A 19498-nucleotide genomic window follows, 5' to 3' on the forward strand; every position below is an offset into this window, starting at 1 on the left:
TTGAGAAGAGGCAGGAGTTTCCAGGTGTGTGCCGGGCTAATTGTAAAAGTTGCGAGTTAGGGGCGTGTCCTTCCGGACTTCCAGGCCACCTCGTATGCAGCCGGGCGGTTCGTTAGGGAAGAAGCGAGAAGAACGGGTGGGCCGCGGAATCCGCTTCGCGATACATTCTCTCCATTTACCGCGTCGAACCGTGGTCTCGTGGAAATACTCGCGGAGAGAGAGAGAGAGAGAGAGAGGCGAGAGCAGTTCCCTCTCTCTCTCTCTCTCTTGCGCGCGCGCCTTCAACGCTCTTCCTTTCTCGCATTATTATCTTTCTACTTTCGGTCGGGTCTGCGTCGCACCGGCACCCGGTATCGGTAATGAACGATCTATTGTGCTGGTAGGTGCTCTTTCAAACAGCAAGAGAGACGAGATAAGAGGGTGAGGAGCGGCTGCCGAGAGCGAGACCAAGAGACCGACACTGAACCAGAAAGAGAAAGAGAGAGAGAGAGAGAGAGGGTGGTTAGGGGGTGGCATAGAAGAGGTATGAAAACGGCACTCGTTAATGGACTCCCACCAGACTCTCTCAGCCCGGTCCCCACCCCCTTCCTCCCTATCAGTCGCTTCCTCCATCCCTTTTCCCGAACCGTTCCTCTCGCCTACTTTCATTCTATCCTCTCCCCCGCCCCTAGTTCTTTAGCCATCCGCGATTCGCTCGGTCTCCTTCGTCCCTTGGCTCGTCTCGTCGCGTTCCTTCATCCACTGTACCACCTCGGTGGTTGGTTCGCTATCCTTCTTCATCCCCTGTCAGCCCTTTATCCGACCGAAACAGCCCCGCCAGTGGATTCGTTACACGCGTAAGTTCCTGCCGAGCGCGTGTATCATTATCAGCGGCGCCTAAAAAAGAACCTCGAGCTGAATCATTGATTCGAGCGGATCTAGCGACGATGGGGACCTCGACGAGGACCAGGACTTACTGCGAGAGGGGTGGTTAGCGTCGATTTCAAACCCCCAAGGACAATGAGCATCTACTGCCTAACCCTCATGTAGACACTGGAACGTACAAATACGCTCGAAGCTCCAGTAATCCGCAGTCTAACTATCAACTTATTAGAATGATTAACCCCTTGCCTTTACGATTTAACTTCCAATAGCGCGTGCCATAAACCACAACAAGGTCGGTCACGCGTCGGGACATTCACGGTTTGGCTGAGCGTTCGAAGTTGTGCAAATCGCAGACGTCCTATGATTTGTATATACATGTCTGTTCTAGATACTCTACAACGTCTCTGAGACGTTTTGTTTACATTTGTCACGGCCGCCCCACCATGTCTCCGACGGGTCTTGTTGATGTTTGGCCCGGTCAGCACATCACGTCTCAGATACGACTTGTTTATGTTTGGTCCGGTAGACTTACCGCGTCTCTGACACGTCATTACAAGCTAAGGGATTAAATACAGGTAACCCTTCTACAACACGGCATCTTATAACACGGTTTCGCTACCTGTACGTAACCCCCCTTTTTGTACTGGTTCTGGGTCTCATACAACACGGCATTTTCTTAGGAACCTATCTACCGTGTTATAGGAGGGTTACCTGTATACCAATTTCTATTCGGCTCCAGTGCCCTGTAATCGAAGCAGAACTTTTTCCTTTTGCGTAAAGATTCGCAGTCTCATAGTCGCACAAACTGGAGCCCGAGAAGATTCGCAGAAAAGCTCGCTGTCGATTCTAACGATCAGAATCGATTCTAAGCGAAAACACGGAACAGGATCGTCGAAGAGGAGCATAGCAACCGTGGAAACGGTTGACGAGCGAGAGGCCAAGACTTGCGTGGAAAAATATTGTAGATGGAAGAAGGAAACGCGGTGCCAGAGCGGAAGAGAGAAAGAGAGGGAGAAGAGGATTGTTACCGAGGGAAACTGCTTTCTCGGCGATGCTCCGGGCAGGTCTCGTGTACGGTCCATTGTTCCTGGTTCGGAGCCGGTCGATATCGCGTTAAAATCGTAACGAGATTCCGTCCCGACGCGAAAATCGACCGATACCGATTCCCCGAGACTCGTTCGCGTCTGAACGGGTCTCGAGTCCAACAGTGTTAATATTCAGCGTTCCCGTAATTGCCGTTTCCTTAAAAAGAGGAGAGGCGGTGATATACACCTCGGCGAGCGCCGACACCGCCGCGATAAATAATGGCTGAGACGACGGTTTTGCATAAACATTTCCGCGAGGCCTCGTAACTCGAGGGAAAGCTCGAGAGCTCGAGAGTTCCGTGAGAGAGTGAGAGAGAGAGGAGCTCAAAGCTCGCTCGCGAGGGCTGTATGCAAATTCCGTAGGAGCTGGAATGTTTCTCGGCGCGATCCAAATTAACCGGCTAATGAGAAAATTATTTGGCCGATTGCTCCGTTCCGCGTGATAATGAACGGATCATCTCCGAGTTACGCAGAATTTCATAGCAGTCGGTGGGACCGTCTTCTCCTCGGGAACAGGATGAATCCTTGATTAGCTCTCCGTGTAAATTATCGCCCGTTGACCCAGTTGCGATCATTTCGAGTGCACCGTGCCGGGCCCGCGGCCGCCATCATCGATCCGGTGAAAAATTTCCGAATCGCTAGGAAACCGACCGGCTCTTTTTCGCTGGCAAGCACAAAGAACCCTTTGCTCCACAGCGAATGAATTATTACAGAACATTAACTTGGGAAACGGCACGCTGCAGATAGAACCGGGGGCCGAGCGTAAAAGTATCGGCTCTGGATAATTACGTGTATCGAATTCGCGCGATTACATGTTTGCTGAACCGCCCGTTGCTTGCGAACACGACCGACGCAACATTTGTTAATAACACTGTATTAATCTCTTTGATACGGAAAGGAAACAATTATCGGAAAATAGCTGAGTATACGGCCGCGTTTACAGTGGAAATTGCGAGCGGGTTTGTTACCCGTACGATTCTGTTTGGTCGTTCTGCGCTCTCCTGTTCCTTATTACTATACTGCCGAGTTTATGCATTCATGGCGAGTACAATGCAATTTAAAACGGAGGAAAGGCTAAGATAATTTCAGAACGCTAATCTATTATTCTCCTTGAAATTGCTAGAGTAGGAACGAACTGTCTGGCTCCAGTCCCTTGGAATTGCAGCAAATTTTTATTTTGCATGAAGATACGCAGTCTACTTGTTACTAAAATTACCGATCTTGTTTATCGTAATGCAAAATAGAAACGTGTATAGATTGCATTATTCTCAACCCATTAAAATTTTTCAGAAGAAGTATAACTGTCTGCTCCCACTTTTTACAGTTAGATTCATTTTGCGTAAAAATCCGCGGTCTACGTCCATATTTTATTTGCGCTGTATTTTTACAGGATTAATCTAAGCATTTAAAACAATCTTTCCCACTTAAAAATAGTCAAAGAATTAGTGAAACGAGCAAAGAAATTCATTTTGAGCAGTACATGAATTTAGAAAGAATGTAGCATACATACAGGAAACATTTGGGTGCGAGGAGGCGACAAACGGAAGTAAAATTTTCTAAATTTATGAACCAAGAGTCCATCGAACCAAAATACGTAAAAAAAATTTTTTATTTCACTCCAAACCGAGTTTCCAATGAACGAAAATCATCGGCTCACGCAGTTCGATATTAAAAGCTTCGTTCGAGGGAGAGATTTTTCAAAACGTCAAACTGAAAACGCCGGATAACACATCAATGATTAAAAGTGAACGCAAGTAAAATTTACAGCGTGAAAAAGCGCCACGATTTACGGAGACGATCCAATATATTTCGTTGTAAGCTGTCGCTCGTGTATCGATCCTGGATCGAGGCTATTCAAAAGCTCGGATCTCGAGGAGTCGACGGCTTTTCGTGAAAACGAGAGGCTCGAAGTCTCGAACGCCGCTAATTAGCGGGAACATCGGGAAACGCCGGGGAAAATGCTGGAAACGCGAGAAACGAGGGGACACACACGCCGCGGCTCGACTCGACTCGACTAGAACACCGGCACCACGGCCCGGAGAAAGCGACAGCCACGAAATCCGTTGTCATCGATCGCCGGCATTGTCTGCCGCCATTGTTTGACGGCTCGCGCATCGCTGATAACGACGACGAGCGATTCGCGTTTCGCATTTCGCGTCCCCCTGCCGCTATCTTCCCGCGGACGGCGAGACGGGGATTTCTTTGTTTCCGCGACGGCTCGTCGATCGGCCGCTCGATCTCCCAGAAAAAAAAAAATCGGGCAGAAACGCTACCATAAATCGCTCGGTCCCAAAATTGAATCAGCTCGCCGCTTGTGGTCGTCGGGAACATTTTTTCGGAGATCCACTATTTCAACCCTCTGCGGACGGAAATCATTTTCGGCATACTTTTACAGATACGAAATTGAGTACAAGTGCAGGAATTAAACAAGTACAGTCAAACCTGTTTTTGTGCGGTCCTTTTCTATGCGATTTTTTTTTGTGCGATTTTCTTTTATCCGGTATATAAATGGCAACGGTGTTGGCATTATAACACCCTTGTAATGTTCTCGTCACAAGAAGATGCGCGTTTTGGACTACGACGAGTAGTATTGAATTATGTGCATTTGGAAAATTTCTCCATATTTAAAATGAGAAATTACACTTTTTTAAAAATGTTTCCATGTGTAATTTAATTATTTATTTTGTTTGGAAAGCACTTTCTCGCTATTTCGTAAATCTTTGCATTTTCTAAGCGAGACTTTTTTTATGCGGTCTCACTCCACCGCATAAAAAAAATTTTCTTTAATATGTTGTAATAAATTATTTGTTATAGCTATTTTTGAGAGTACTTCTTTAAACCTTTACCTACTGACGGGACTTACAAGTATTTAAAAAAATTAGCACAAATTTTAAAAACTTTTGAGAAATTCAGTAAATAAAAGGTTCAAAATTATTCGCAGTAGCAGAACGGTAAAATTGTTTGTGCAACCATGAGCGGAAGTCGGCAAAGAGTTTAAAATACTAGATGTACAAATTAATTCAGTAGTAATGTTATTGCAAATACAAATCGGTTACTGAATTCATACATTTTTCTGTAAGGTGTTTGTAAAGAAACAAGAAAACGAAGACACAGCCATGAATTAATTTGTACACGTAACAGTTGAAACTATGAAGCAGAGCGACGAAAAATTGCTGGTAGGCGACCGTGTTAATTCGTACCCGAGGATTTTATTGTTATTAATATGTGAGCAAGCTCAGGGGCGAAAGAAAGCAGGGGATTGAGTGCCCAGGCGAAAAGTTAGGTCCCGTGCGCGCGGGACTCGCGATAATTCAAATTCCACGTTAACTCGGTTTGTAACTCGCCCGCGTGAATTCACGTCGGGGAACTTCCGGGAGCAACTTCGAATCGAACGACACACACACACAAACTTGTGCACGAAGCGAAAGAAAAAGAGAAAGAGAGAGAGAGAGAGAGAGAGGGAGTCGCTCTCGGGTTAATTAACATCCTCGCAGACGAGTAAAATCGATGGGGCAAATTCACCAATGAAAAAGCGATTCTCCTCCTCCCGTCGTCGTCGTCGACGTCGCGTGCGCGCTCGTCGGTGTCGTTAAAAAATGAATCAGCCGGCGAGCGAGCGCGGAGCGTATTCGGGCTAATTGGGGATAATCCAGCAGCCTCTCTTTTTTTTTTTACCCGGCGACGACGTCCGTTTCGATGTTTTCGTTCCTGCGACACGCGCGCGCGTGCAGCCGACGACCGGTTTTCCTTTTCGACCGAGACACACGGTTTTCCCGAGACACCTGCGCGCGATTACGTTACCGGCGAGAAACGCGCGATCGAGGAACTCCAAGAGAACCGGCTTTTGATGAAATTTTCAGATTATGTATAATTGATACAGATCTGCGAAACGTATCTTTCAAATTTTCAATACAGGCGGCCCACATGAAAACGTAAAACACAACTTTCAGTATTCTCTCTGCAATTCCGACCAATTCCGACCAACTAACTTCCCAAAAAAATTTAAGTTGCACGGTCCAATATTAAAAATGATATCGTCTTTCTAGGAGTGTACGAATATTAATAAGTAGACGGCGGATTTTATACATTCATATGCATTTATATGCGCATTATTATGCGTGATTTAAAACAGTAAGAACATTGGAAAAAATGGAATAGAAGGAAAGCAAATAAATTTCTGGTTCGTTCCAGTTTGTTGCAATTCAGGTAGAAAATATTTATTTTGCATAAAGCTGCGCTGTCTATTAATAAAAGTCACTGTAAACACATGTTTACATGAAACTACCTCGAGCAGTGTAGGAGAACCATGTATAAAGCTATATGTACATATACAGGGTGGCCCTTTTAAGTACGTCAACCTAAATATCTCTTCAGGTGATTGTGATGCAGAAAATATTTGTTACGTACTGTGCATGGTGTCAGTGGACATCGGTTCTAGGTAAAACTTTAATTTTCGAAGCTCAGGATCATTTCAAGGTCATGCTATTATACATATCTGGATGTATTTTTCGACTAGTTACACGATGCAATAAAGAGAAATGTAGTTATGTATGAAAACACCGATGACCTTGATAACTCCGAAAGAAATCGACTTCGGAAAAAATATTCTTGCCAGATATTTGGTCCATTGGCACAATGTACATTATATAACAAATATTTTTTGCGTCGCTTCAGTTATTTCAGAGTTTCGGAGTTTATTTGTCTAACAAATCAGAACGGATACGTGTCCCTTTCAGTTTATCTGGATCAGGTATTAGCTTGCGAAAGATCTATTATAGTTTCAACCTATTTCTCGATAGGAAAATTGTTGAATGAATACCGGCTATTTTCTAGAAACGGCCCGCCGTGCGTCGTCGGTTGCATAAACGCGACACGCGCGGACGACTCGAAGGTACCCCGGGCCGCGGCGGCTCGTCGGAGCCATGAGAAATTAATGTATCGCAACATCTTGATAATTCCATTCTTATTATAGACATAGGCGAGGGTAGGAACACTGGCACCTGGCCAGATGAAACATCTGATCGGCCGCCGTTCGAAATAGAAGATCCCCAAGAGGTGGAAATAGCCGAAAGTCTTCGAACTTGCCTGATCCACTGATTCTCCGTTGATTCAGAAGTTGTCCAAGTTTCTGGTAAGGGCATCGTCTAACGACGGGCTCCCTGGGAATCCCTCTGATTCTACAAATTTCGACGTTCGACCTGCACGCGGGAATCGCTCTGTTGCGTTTCGGACAAGCTCGTAGAATTTCCAGCTCGATCGAAGTCGAATAAGATTCGGAACGCAAAGGGAATAGCGCCAAGTAGTCTGGCCATGTTGTCTGGTATCGACTTGCCGCGAAGGGTCACCCACTACCCCTTCGAACTACCCCCGGCCAGCCAAGCTGTTGAGTCGATCGAGGGATGCTCGAATTTCACCGGACTCTCGACGGTGGCAGAACTTCCCCATTATTCGACGGACCGCCCAACTGTTAACATACGACTCTGCATCTCTGAAAATACGTATGCGAAAAAATTAGTTGAAATTCATAAGAGCAACGAAGTGATAAACGTCAGAATATCGCATTTTTCACTGTACGGTAACTCAAAACATTTTCCGCGCACATGCCGCGCACAACTCCTACAATTTTAAGTATTTTCACTTCGGAAAATTATACCGAATAGTCCTAATAGTAGACAATATGTGTGCACAACCTCGATGCAAAAGAGTCATCTGATCTCTGTACAGAAATTTTTCAAAGACCTCGAAAATGACGCTGAAAGACCTTCTTGAGGTTAAAAGGCTTACGATTCGAATAATGCTGGTCGAAAATGGCACCGAGCGACGTCCACCCTAATTTTCGCTGTACAGCGAGCATCGAGGGTGTTCTGACGTCACGTACAGTGCCACCCCCGGTGGCAAACACCGGTGAAGGCTGTCGGGAGTCGAGAGTCCCGCGTCAGGAGTCGCTCCGGCGATCTCCCGTTGCGGCAGTCGCGCAACGATCGAGTGTTTGCCATTTTGCTTCGGCCCGAGGACGTCTGGCGGCGGGTCGAGGTTCGCGGGGGTTGGATTCTTTTGCCAATGCAATGGCCGATAATTCCGAATCGTGCGGAACGCCGGAGAACTTTGCAAACAGCGAATTTGCCGTTAGTCTCTGGTCGAATCTGGGACGTCTAGCAAAGACGTAAATTCGACCAACCAATCGGGATGATTGCGTTTCATCGTCGGAAAAATGCGTTCGGAGTTTCGAGTCGGATTCGCCTTTTCTCTATGGAATTTTCGGGGGGAGAGCGTTCGTTTTCGAAAAGCGTCGATTTTCCTTTTCTGTTTGGAACTTTTTGGAACGGGAGCCGTTCGAATGGATAAACCCGGTCGAATTTCGTTCTCCGGGTTGGTACAAATACACGGCAATATTTTCTCCGTGTCAGACTGTACACCGCCTATTCTTCCACGTTTCACGTTAAACGGCGCGCTCGAAGGGAAACTGCGTTAGCCTGTCGGATGGTCCGATATTGCGGCAATTTGATGGCGTTGCGCGCGTTCGGGCACCGCCGACAGTCCCAGTTTATAGCGGCTTCCCCATGGAAATTTAATACAATTAATTACCGCCGATCGATGGCTCAATTTCCAAAGGCCGTCCCATTGACTAACGCGATTATTAATGCGTCATAATGCCATAGTTTGTACGCCGCGGTGTATTTACATAATCATGTTCAGCCTGGCTCCGATAAACATTCATCGGGAGGCTCGCACGCTGTCCACGATGTTTGTCAACGATTGCGGGAAACGACCAATATTTACATTTTTTTTTTTTACCTTCAATTTCGGACTTTTTTCCTCCCAATTATTGGGGTGTGCGAAATTGCCTCGAAATCTCACGGTGGTTATAATGACGGAACGTTCTGAGAACCGAAGCCAGAAACACTCGAGAGCATATTCTAGAATATTCTGGATAATTGATCAAGCAAACTCATGAATTTTGTAACTTTAAGATAAGTTCAGAGTTCGAAGTTGCTCCGCGTAGAATCCAAATCCCATGAATTTTTAGGGTACGGAGAGCTCAACCCCTGGGGGTGCAATAACAATTTTAAATAAAAAGATCACATAAGTTATCCGGTGAAATTTGTAACTTTAACGTGGATAGGAATAGAATGTTCATAGAATCCGAAGGTAGATTTTTAGGGCACAGTGAGCTCAAGACCTGGGGGGTTGCAATAACAATTTTAAATAAAAAGATTACATAAGTTATCCTATGAATTTTCTAAGTTTACCATGGATAAGGGTATTTTTAGGGCACAGTGAGCTCAAGATCTGGGGCTCCCAATAACAATTTGAAACAAAAAGACAAAAAGGCAGGATTCTCAGTAGTAGCAAGAAAAGAAGGGAATAATAAAGTTATGAGAAGCAAGAAAAGAAACTCAGGAGACAAAGAGAGGAAATACAGTTCGTTACTGTCTAACTTGATCTCTAATGAAGACTGAGGCACAACTCGATTCGAGTGAAGGGAGAAACAATTCCTGGCAATTAGATGCCTAGGGAATACGAGTGTAACGCCGGGAAAGAATACCAACCGAAGATAAATAAAAAGGAAAGCAAATGAGGTGGAACGTTAACGAGGGGAAAGTCGAAGAAGAAAGACGACGGGGAAAATAGACCAATACGAACAGGGACAGGGAATATTCCGTCCCGACTGTAAGACTTATGTGTGACGCCGATGGCGGCCGCGTTAAATTCGACGTGACTCTTCGTCGTCGTCACAAAGGAGACCGTCGAGTATCGGTTTGTCGAACCGGATAGATCCACTGGAATATCGTTAACGCGGGACGTGAGAAATCGTTGAGAGAGGAGAGCGGGAGGATCGAGCAGCTTGCGGGAAACCCTCGAGGCTGTCGTGGTAGGGAACGTGGAACGGTAAGCTGCGACCTAACCGTTTGCCATGCAAATTCGTAGTGGCCGTCAAGGCAAGCCAGGCTCTGGCTCCCCTTTGTTTTTATTTTCCGCTTTCCCGTGATCCCCGAATGGGGTTGCGCGGGCGCCAGAATGACTCTCTCTCTCTCTCTCTCTGTCTCTCTCTTTCTCTCTCTGCAGCCCCAAACTCCTTTTGGTAACCTTCCAACCGAACTTCCGGACCCTTGGCCGAAGTTCAACGCGGCGAGTCGCGTTCGCAACGCTCGAGAACCCGACGTGCACGCATCCACCACCCTCGGAAGCTGAAAATAATCTTCCCCGGCGAGACAATCGACGTTTCCCCGTCGATAAACGGTGATAACGCGAGGAACGAACGCTGGAAGTCTTCCTGGCGCCGAACGCGATCGTTCGGGACCATCCTTTTCATATAAATCCTGCCGCAATAAGGCAGAACCTCGACCATCCTAAAGCAGTTGCTAAAATTTTTATGCGGATATCTGTACGTTTTACGTTTATTGTTAATTCCAGCCTATAGGCCGAGGAACGGACTTGCTTTACAATTTCCAAATACTTAATCCACACTAATCCTTCCATTCCTCGCACACGTGCAATTTATTCTACCCCTCCTCCTCTATCCTTCCCACTCTTCCCCTATTTTCTTTAACTTGTACACTTTCCCCACCACTCCACTGTTTTCTTTTCTCTCCTTCCACGCAATACAGTGTTTTCTCGATTTATGTCCACAACACGGGTCTTGCCGGCGACATGTGTCGTCCAGGAGATGCTATTTGATCCACGTTGTACCTCTCGAGCTTCGAGGCCCCTCACGGTGTATACCCCGCGGTAGTGGGGATAGTTCTACGACTTTTATCAGCCAGGTATTTGCGACATATATCGAGAAAATACTGCACCTCCTCTGAAATTCCCAAAACGTAACAATCTTCTAACAGACGTTTCAACGTACCCATAAGATTATTGTATACAATGTTCTCTCGATGTATCTCCACAACACAGGTCTAGGCAGGGACATATATTTGCCAGGACATACTAATTTTTTATCTATACTGAACGTAGAAGAGGACAGCGAAGCTCTAGAGGCCTCGGTCGTCGAGGATGGGGCATACCCCGCAGCAGTGGGGATAGTTCTGGGACTTCTATCGGATAGATATTTGGGTCAAATATCGAGAAAACACTGTACTTCGTATTAAATGTGCCCAATACGGGGAGTTTTTTTTTTTTTTTTTGATCATAGATTCTCCACAGATAGAAGAAATTAAAAATTCTGCATTTATTGCTTCTGAATTGTGTATTAGATGGCACTGTGATATATTTCCATGAATCCTTGCATCAGTTTTCGATGCATTGTTAAATAATGTTACAGTGATAAATTCGTCGTTTTCATTGTTTTGCATTTGATCTGCTGATTTCTTCAACGGCGAGTCGCCGTTCGACGGGCTAGCTCTGCCAAAAGAACGGGCGCCTTGCATTTCGTTTTTCCGTCCGGGGAATGCGAGTTATTTTGTAGCGGATTGCAGCTGGTTCAGATATCGCGACGCTCGGCTTTTGAGCTCGATAGATCGCGGAAATCTCGTCGAAGCGAGAGGAATCGAGGATCGAAGAGCGGGGCCAGGTTCGTTCCGGGCGTAATTCGAATTCTCGCGGAGGGCTCGGCCTCGTAAAAAGCTGCAGTAAAGTGGCTTCCATGGCTGCGAGTATGGCCGCTACACCGAAACGGATCGTAAAGCGTCCGATCGTCTTCCGGGGACCGCATAACCCAGAGAAGAGGAGGAAGTTAGCTCGTCGTCGAACGGTGGAAGTAAGGCGCTTTCGGTCGAAGGAGCTGGTCGATAATTGCCTCATCGATGTGTAAAGACGTTCCCTCATTCTCTCTCTCTCTCTCTCGAGAGAGAGAGGGGGATGATGAAAAATCGAGAAAGAACGGCGGTCATAAAAATTCATCCCGATGGCAGGAACGAGTTAGCATCGGCGAGGCGCGAAAACGTAAGCGACAACGAAGAATAAAATGGACGAAGCGGATGAAAAACGGGGGCGAGATCGTCGAAACTATGGAGGGGAGCCGGGACGGAATGGAAATCAGCCGCGTGGACACCGTGCTTTACGGACTTTATTAATTCTTAGCTTCCTAATTGGATTACACTCGAATTAATTGGCGCGATTAAACGGTCGCACTTGACTCGCCCCGTCGTCCGGACGAAACTCGCCCCTGCGAGACGAACTCGCGGAAATTTGTTCGACGCTGTTCGAATCTCTTTGAGAACCCCCCTCCCCGCCCCCGGCGAAACCCTTTTACCTTTTCCGAGATGTTTGCTTTTCCAAAGCTGTAGTTCTGTACACTGGAACGTGGCCGAAACTTTTCTATCGACGAGCGTGACTTTTAATTGCGCCGTTTCGAACCGTGTCGCGCGTTTACGCGTTTAATTGACCATTCAACTCCCGGGCCCGGAAAAATCGCAACGCTGCAAATTAGAATCTCGTCGTTCTGCTAGTTGGAAGATTCTCATTATTATAGTCGTTATTGTGATTCGCTTTGAGCAGGCTTGTTCGTGTCGACTGTCGACGAGAAGACACGTTTGTTAGAGAAGGAACGCACGTGGGTATGCAGACGCAAAAAAAAAAACATTTGCAAAACTGGGACAGACATCATTGACGAGCTCTCTTTGCTCCGGGAACGCTTCCGATTGCCTTCGGGTGCTTCGCTCCGAGCCAAATGGCGGCAGGGTCGTAGATGAGCGGAGCATGCTCGACCTTGCAAATAAAAGAATAGTTTTACTGCGAGGCGTTCGTGCCGGAGGTGATTCCGGCTTGAAAGGTTAGCATTTTTAATTAAATAATAAATTAAGTTTCGCCATTTCGTATGGGTCTTTTAAATTTACTAGCTCTGTGATACATACAAGAGAGAGAGAGGGAGGTAAATAAATTAATGTGTCAAAAGCACAGATGTCCAAAGCTGTCCAAAGAGTACAAGGAGAATTTTTTTAGTGTCACTCCCAAAAAACCTTGTCGGAATTGAAAATCGTACACCCAGGGATTAAATGAATCAGTGGTATCGTAAACACAAATGCCCAAAGAACCACGAGAACAATTATTTGAGTGTCAATAGAAAATCGTGATGCAACGGGTTTTAACCAATGTGTCAAAACCAGAAATGTCAACATAAAAAGAAACACAGAGACAATTTTTTGAGCGTCCCAAAGAACTTTCTCGAAGCTCGACACCCGGTTTGTGTGGATCTCGGCCGATCTCTTTGTGCCGTCGGAAAACAAGGCGGACAGAAGAGACCTGTAAAGATCGCTCGGTTCGCGGGTTTTTTCCGGGGTTGCACGGGCACTGGGGGGAACACGGAAGAAGGTCAAAAGGGGACCGGAAACTACCGGCGAGCGAAAAGAAACTCGCGATCGCGTCCGCGCGACAGAATCTCGCGAGTGCTCGTCTTCCGGTTCGCGTGGCGCACTTCGAAATCTGGGTTACCCACGTCGGATGGCTTGTTTCGCCTTCGTCTTCGAGGGAAATCGATTCCGTCGCGCTGCCAGCCCGCGTTTCCGCTCGGCGACGAACGCGTTTGTTCGAGATCGCGATCGCTATCGATCCTCCGGAACGAGATCGAACGTTCGCTGGCACGGAGACATTGCTATTCTTGTAATAATCAACGTCAGTGGACACGAACCGATGACCAGCGTCTCCTCCTCTCTTCGTCGTTCTCACATTCATCAGGTTGTTAGCTCGTTATACGATTATTTAGGTTAATCGTTCACTAAAAATATAAATTTCCCTGGCAACTTTGTTGGATGATCTTGCAAACTCGAAGGGTGGGGAATTAATGAGTCGGTAGCATCGTTGGTAGTAAAGAGCTACATTTTTTGAAAACATTACTGTTATTCAAATTCGCTGATCTTATATTTACATTAATTTTTATATACGTTTGTAACTGACTGATAAAAATGAATGTACCATTTTCAGACATACATTTTTAGACATTCTATATTTTCAGTATAGAGTGTATTATATTCGTTTTCAGTGCTAAATTTTCAAACCACTCGATTCAATTTCTATAGACACTATTCCGCAGCTAGCAGGTCAATCATATTTCACGAATGAATAAATGAATGTACTCTCATCGATCACTGGATGTTCAAGCCCGAGTTAATTTGAAGTTTATAAGGAGGATTGTGCGGCGAGGTTCGAGGAAAGATCGTGGCACGAGAGTGATCGATGCCGGAAAGCGGCGATCTGTCGTCGACGTTATGGTCGTTAAGATGAATCGGGAACACGGTGGGTCGACGGTGACTATAAACGGCAGGGCTGTCGCGTCCAGTCTAGTCCAGTCGGCTCGCGAAACGCGTCCACTTTCTCTAGCCACTTCGACTAGGAAGTCGTAAATCCCCTTTACTATTTACATCGCCGTATCTGGCTAGGCGCGCGATGCAACCGCGTGCCTAATCTTTTATGCAACGCGCGGCAAGAACACGCTCGTTCGCCGCCGAAACCCGTTCCGAAGCCGAATAGTTGACAACCTTTTGCAGGGAATGACCCCGCGTGAAATCAAACCTGCGGCCGATTAACCCTGTTCCGTGGATTCGAATTAACTCCCATCTATACGGGGTGTCCCTAAACTGGTGACATTCAATCGTGGTACAACTGTGAGATCTGGGAGCTTTGAAGTCATAAAACTCTTCAATTATTAGTATTCATTATACCGTGTACAGAACCGAGCTAAACGAGATTTTAACTACCCATATTTGGTGGTAAATGTATTAATTGAAACCTTTAGAACGACTGTAATATAAATAGATCATCTAATATCGCGAGCTCCAGGTGTCTCAATCACCATTTTTGCTAAGACTGGTTATCTAGGGTTAATAATAATAAAGTTGTTGGAGTCCAGTGTTCGCGACAGTATCAGTGACAGCCGGCTATTATAGTCGGGGAAAAAAGCGGAGAACCGGGTACGTAGGCGAACCAGACTGGGCTCGGTTTCTTGTTAGGCATGATTTGCGTGCCGCGGACCGTTTACGTGTCTTCATAAACACTCTTGCCCGGCGCCTTTCCCTTTATTGCATAGATTAGGCCCGACAAACTAGCGTTGCCTGCGCTGGGAGCACCTTGGTTGGCCCCTGGGAGCGCGAGTAGGCGTGGCTTCGTCGCTCTCGATTTCGACGGAACACCAGTGGGGGCGTGGCTTCGTCGCTCTCGATTTCGACGAAACCGGTAACACGTGTTTCCCTTTTCATGCGAGCATAATTAGCAAACGGCGAGCAGAGTCAAGAGGTTCAAGTGTTCACCGATTGGCCGCTCGGCCGTTTCAATGAAAAGAGCGACCAGGAACCAGACGCGGTAATGTTAATTAGCCGACGGACAATAACGCGCGCTAAACAAACGTTCTCGCGTCCGTACAAATAATCGTGGATAATAGCCGGTTTCGCTGGACGCTCGGCCCACGGTAATGACGTTATTAATTATTATCGAATACGCCCGCGCTCTCCGGGCTTTCGTGACGGCTCCTCTTTCCGCGTGGCTCGCGATTAGCTGGCAATCGAAGTGCGCAAGGTTCATTTGCACGAGTACTGACGCGCGTCGCCGTTCGATCGTTTCGATCGCGTGCACGGGTTTTTAACCGATCGAGTGGCCCGCGACGCAATCGCGCTGTTCACGTGTCGCCACGAGAGCTAACGCCTCGCGTCGCGATGCTCCGTTGACGGCGCTGTCGAACTCTGGAATAACATTTCCGTGTTTATTATTAAACCGCGGATTTTACGCGTTTACGGCAAAAATGGGTAGGTGTAATACAGAAGAATGAAAACTAATTAAATTTAACCCTTTGCACCCGAGTAGTGACTCTGAAGCAACCACTAGAAATTGCAAAAAATATTACAAAATTTGTACTTAATAGATTACTAAACATTTAAATATTATATGTGGAAATCGTTTCGTATGAATAAAATGAAAATATTCTAAGACGGAAGAAAAATTTAGTTTTAGAATGAAAATAACGTCGACTGCAAACGGTTAACACTACCCATACATTATTGCGGGAAAATAAAAATTATCAGAAGAAAAACTTCATTTCTACGTACTCTCTGTATCCAGTAATTGACAGAGAAAAATTTGTATTTATTATTGCAGCTCGTTGTCCCGTGCTGATTAAGCCGAATACGTGGAATTTTTGCACCTGGTTCTGCTAGTTTCGTCTATTAGGTCAACTAATATCTGTGCATTTCCGCCTTGGCGTTTCCAGTATCGAAATAGAACATCGTGTAACGAGCAGCAATGTGTGGTAACATGTCACCGTGCAGATTTGTTATTGTGTTGGCAACACGTTACGGTAACGGAACGAGATGCGGTAACAAATGCGGGCACAGCTTCATATGGGATGCAACCAGCGCGATCACGCTACTCGACGCTATTTTAGCAGATTTTCCAAGCATTCGCGGCATTTCGAACGGTTAAACGCGTCTCGGCAACGTTTCATCGCCACGCTCGATTAAATCGAAACGGCAAACGACTGCGAACCTTTTCCGGATGGCTCGGGACGACCGTGTCCTTGCCAATTATCCCGCTCGAGGGAACGACGCCGAGCGTCGCGAAAGGAATCTGTAGAAGGACCCGTGCGGCGAAATATCGAACAGAGCACGTGGCGAATAGAAAGAGAGTGAGAGAGAGAGAGAGAAAAAGCGAGAGTAGCTACTCGTCGTCCATAAAAGTCGGCGGCGACGGTGTTCGATCTCGCCGGAACCGCCGATAACGTTCTTAGCCTCGACATAAACGCCATGTCAATTACCGGCGAGCCTAGCCGGATAATATACCCGACAAAACTCGGCCGAGACGTTATACCGTTACCCAACATTTATGCGACGTGCCATAACGATCGCGAACGCTTTGGCCGCTCACCTTTAATACGCTTCGACTCCGCTGAAACTGCGGGTTGAGGATCCCGCTCCTTTCTATCTCTCATCATTTTTCGGGGGATAATTGTGCTTTCTGCAGCTCAGACAATGTAGGCAGCAGAAAAATTATAGTTGCTTTGCTTCTATCCACTCTGCCCTCATCTGAGGGCCACAAAACCACGCCCACTCGGGGCTGATCACGCCTCCTTGGGGAACGTCACGCCTACGTAAGACTCTACACCTGCTTAGGGAAGTTTCCACCTAAGACAAGTCACGTTTACCTAAGCTAATTCATGACTACTTAAGACTGCCCACATATATTTGAAGTAAGCTTACGTAGAGCACTCTACGCCTATTCAGGGCGATCCACGCCTACGTAGGCCAGTCTCCGCCTATTCAGGGCAATCGACGCCTACTTAGCCTAATCCCCACCCACTTCCAACATATTATACCTACTTAGCTCAGTCTACACGTTCCAGAGTAGACTTCTATGCTTTTCCCGAAAATAATTTGCCCACTCCTAAGCTAAAAAGCTCGTTGCCTACGGTGGATTGACGGCGCCTACGTCCCGAAAGCATCAAAATCAAGGTAACTTGCCATCGCCAGTGCACGTCGCAGAGCTCCTGGGACAAGCCTATAATTACATGTTCCAGTTTAATCGCGCGAGATCACGAGAGGACCGATAGTACGTCGATCCCGGATCGATCGCGCCTATCCCCAGGGTTCTCGAACGTCGTCGGGACACGTCCTGGGAATAATTAGACGGCCGACATTAATGGTACCCGGCTTTGTCGCGACGTAACGAGTGGAGGAAAGTGGCGTCTAGCGGCGCGTCGAATAAAAATTTTCAAGCGTATCGTGCCCGGAGAATAATGGAGAACGGAAGAGAGGAGCTGTTGATGGCGGTTCGACGCAACGCGGCTGACGTAGAGGCAGCCGCGATGCGCGAGCTTTAACCTCTTGACCCCGACATCCAAGCGGCGCGGCAGCGGAATGCTTTCGCGTGCCACTTAATTTCGTACACGTCGAGACTGCGAATCATGTCAACGAGCTCTTCCTCTTTTCAGAGGACCGACGGAGTGGGAGAAGTGTTAGAGTACATAAATTTTGTAACAGAGAGAGAGAGAGAGAGAGAGAGAGAGAGAGAGAGACAGAGAGATGATTCGTCTCGGTCGTTCGACGTCTAGTTGATAGTAACCGGGCGCCATTGTGCTAGTCACTTTTAACACTAGGTTCACGGGACGGGTTCTAATATTTTTACGATTACCGAGATTGTGAAGATGCATCCATGAGAAATTATTCAACAAATTTATTTCTTTGGGCATATACTATAAAAAGGAATAGCTACAAATTTTAATAGATAAATTCTTGTTATTTCTATGAAATAATGTAGAATAGTCATTTTTAGTGGTCTGTAAACCTAGTGTTAATGGTCGGTGGATTCGGTTTTATTAACGCTGACAGCTTCTGTGCATGGAATGAGTGAAACTTGTGTGAAACGCGTTAATTTCAAGCCTGAATCTGTTTGCGAGAGCATTTAAACAGCGAGCTTTCGAACGACTTCTCGCGCAATAAACGGGTAGCTCCGCGCGCAGCTCCGCCTGTCCGAGGAAAAAGATCGGAACGAATTTCCCCCGGAGAACTAATTCCCCGGAGGGAACGAGACTAGCCCGACGCTAGTTCCGAATTCCGTGTCTAGCCGGTTTGAAGAATGGCGCGGGGAGCAGCGTTCGCAACAAGTTTTTCCCGAATTGATTTATGTTTCTGTTCCGGACGCAGCTCCGCGCAGGATTCTCTCGTTCCAGGATATCTGGGGGCATGTCCACCGCAGTGCGTACCCGACTTGCCAATACCAGTCCTGAAAGCCAAGTTTTCTTTCGGAGAAACGAGCGAAGTTCGGTCCAAGGATCGCGGAGAACGGCCGCGCACTCACTCTCTCTCTCTCTCTCTCTCTCTCTGTCTCTCTCGATGTCCCCCGGAGCTGTAATTTATCGGGTACGTCGTTCCGCGAAGAATAACGCGCGAAAGAGAATGTCGCAAGGTCTTAGGCTTCGGACGCTCTCGGATCTTGGCCAATTAGATCCAGAAATTTGAACCCCAGCCAAATATTTAATGTCACGGCTGCGCCGCTCGGACGGTCTTCTTCGGCCTGGGCGACTACAATCTCGACTATCGAAACCGAGAACTCGTATTCGGCGATCTGCGAGAAACATACCGCGAGGAGATCTTCCACGCGAAAACCTGAATGTAATTACTTTGGCTGTGGCAGAGAGTTTCGAGACAGTGTCTCTGTCTCTCTCCGTCTCTTTTTCTCTCGTCTTTCCGTTTCGACGACGCGACGACGAGGAACGAGAGCGTGCACGGCACCGGAGAAATCCCCGATGAAAATCTTTTAATGTAGCCTCTGTGTGGCCGCGGACCGCTCAGCGGAGCAATACGCCGCAGACTTTTTCATTCTTCGCCGACAAAGAGGTCGCGCGCTCTGCACGCGCCGTCTGCCATTCCCTGCAACTTCGCATAGATGTGCGAGCTGTAAGAGACCGGCGGAGCGCACCAACCTCGGGAAAATCATCTCGCCGTTGTCTCGCAGACGCCCACAAGAGACCCGTCGACTCGCATCTAGGCGATCACTGGTTGTCCGACTTCGATTTAGACGGGACTTCGCGAGACAATGGCTTCCGGTCTCTTGACGGTACACGGCCTGCCCAGAACTCACGACGAAATCAGCAAATTCTGATAAAAATGGGTCTGACTACTATG

At 47.0% G+C, this 19498-nt stretch overlaps 1 protein-coding gene across 4 annotated transcripts in view; it reads right to left on the minus strand.

Moving 5' to 3' along the window:
- The window catches only part of Msi (RNA-binding protein musashi), a 182859-nt gene that overhangs the window by 96981 nt on the left and 66380 nt on the right, over positions 1–19498 (minus strand). The window lies entirely within an intron of this gene.

Source organism: Halictus rubicundus, chromosome 5 (assembly GCF_050948215.1).
Source record: "Halictus rubicundus isolate RS-2024b chromosome 5, iyHalRubi1_principal, whole genome shotgun sequence".
NCBI classification, from domain to species: domain Eukaryota; kingdom Metazoa; phylum Arthropoda; class Insecta; order Hymenoptera; family Halictidae; genus Halictus; species Halictus rubicundus.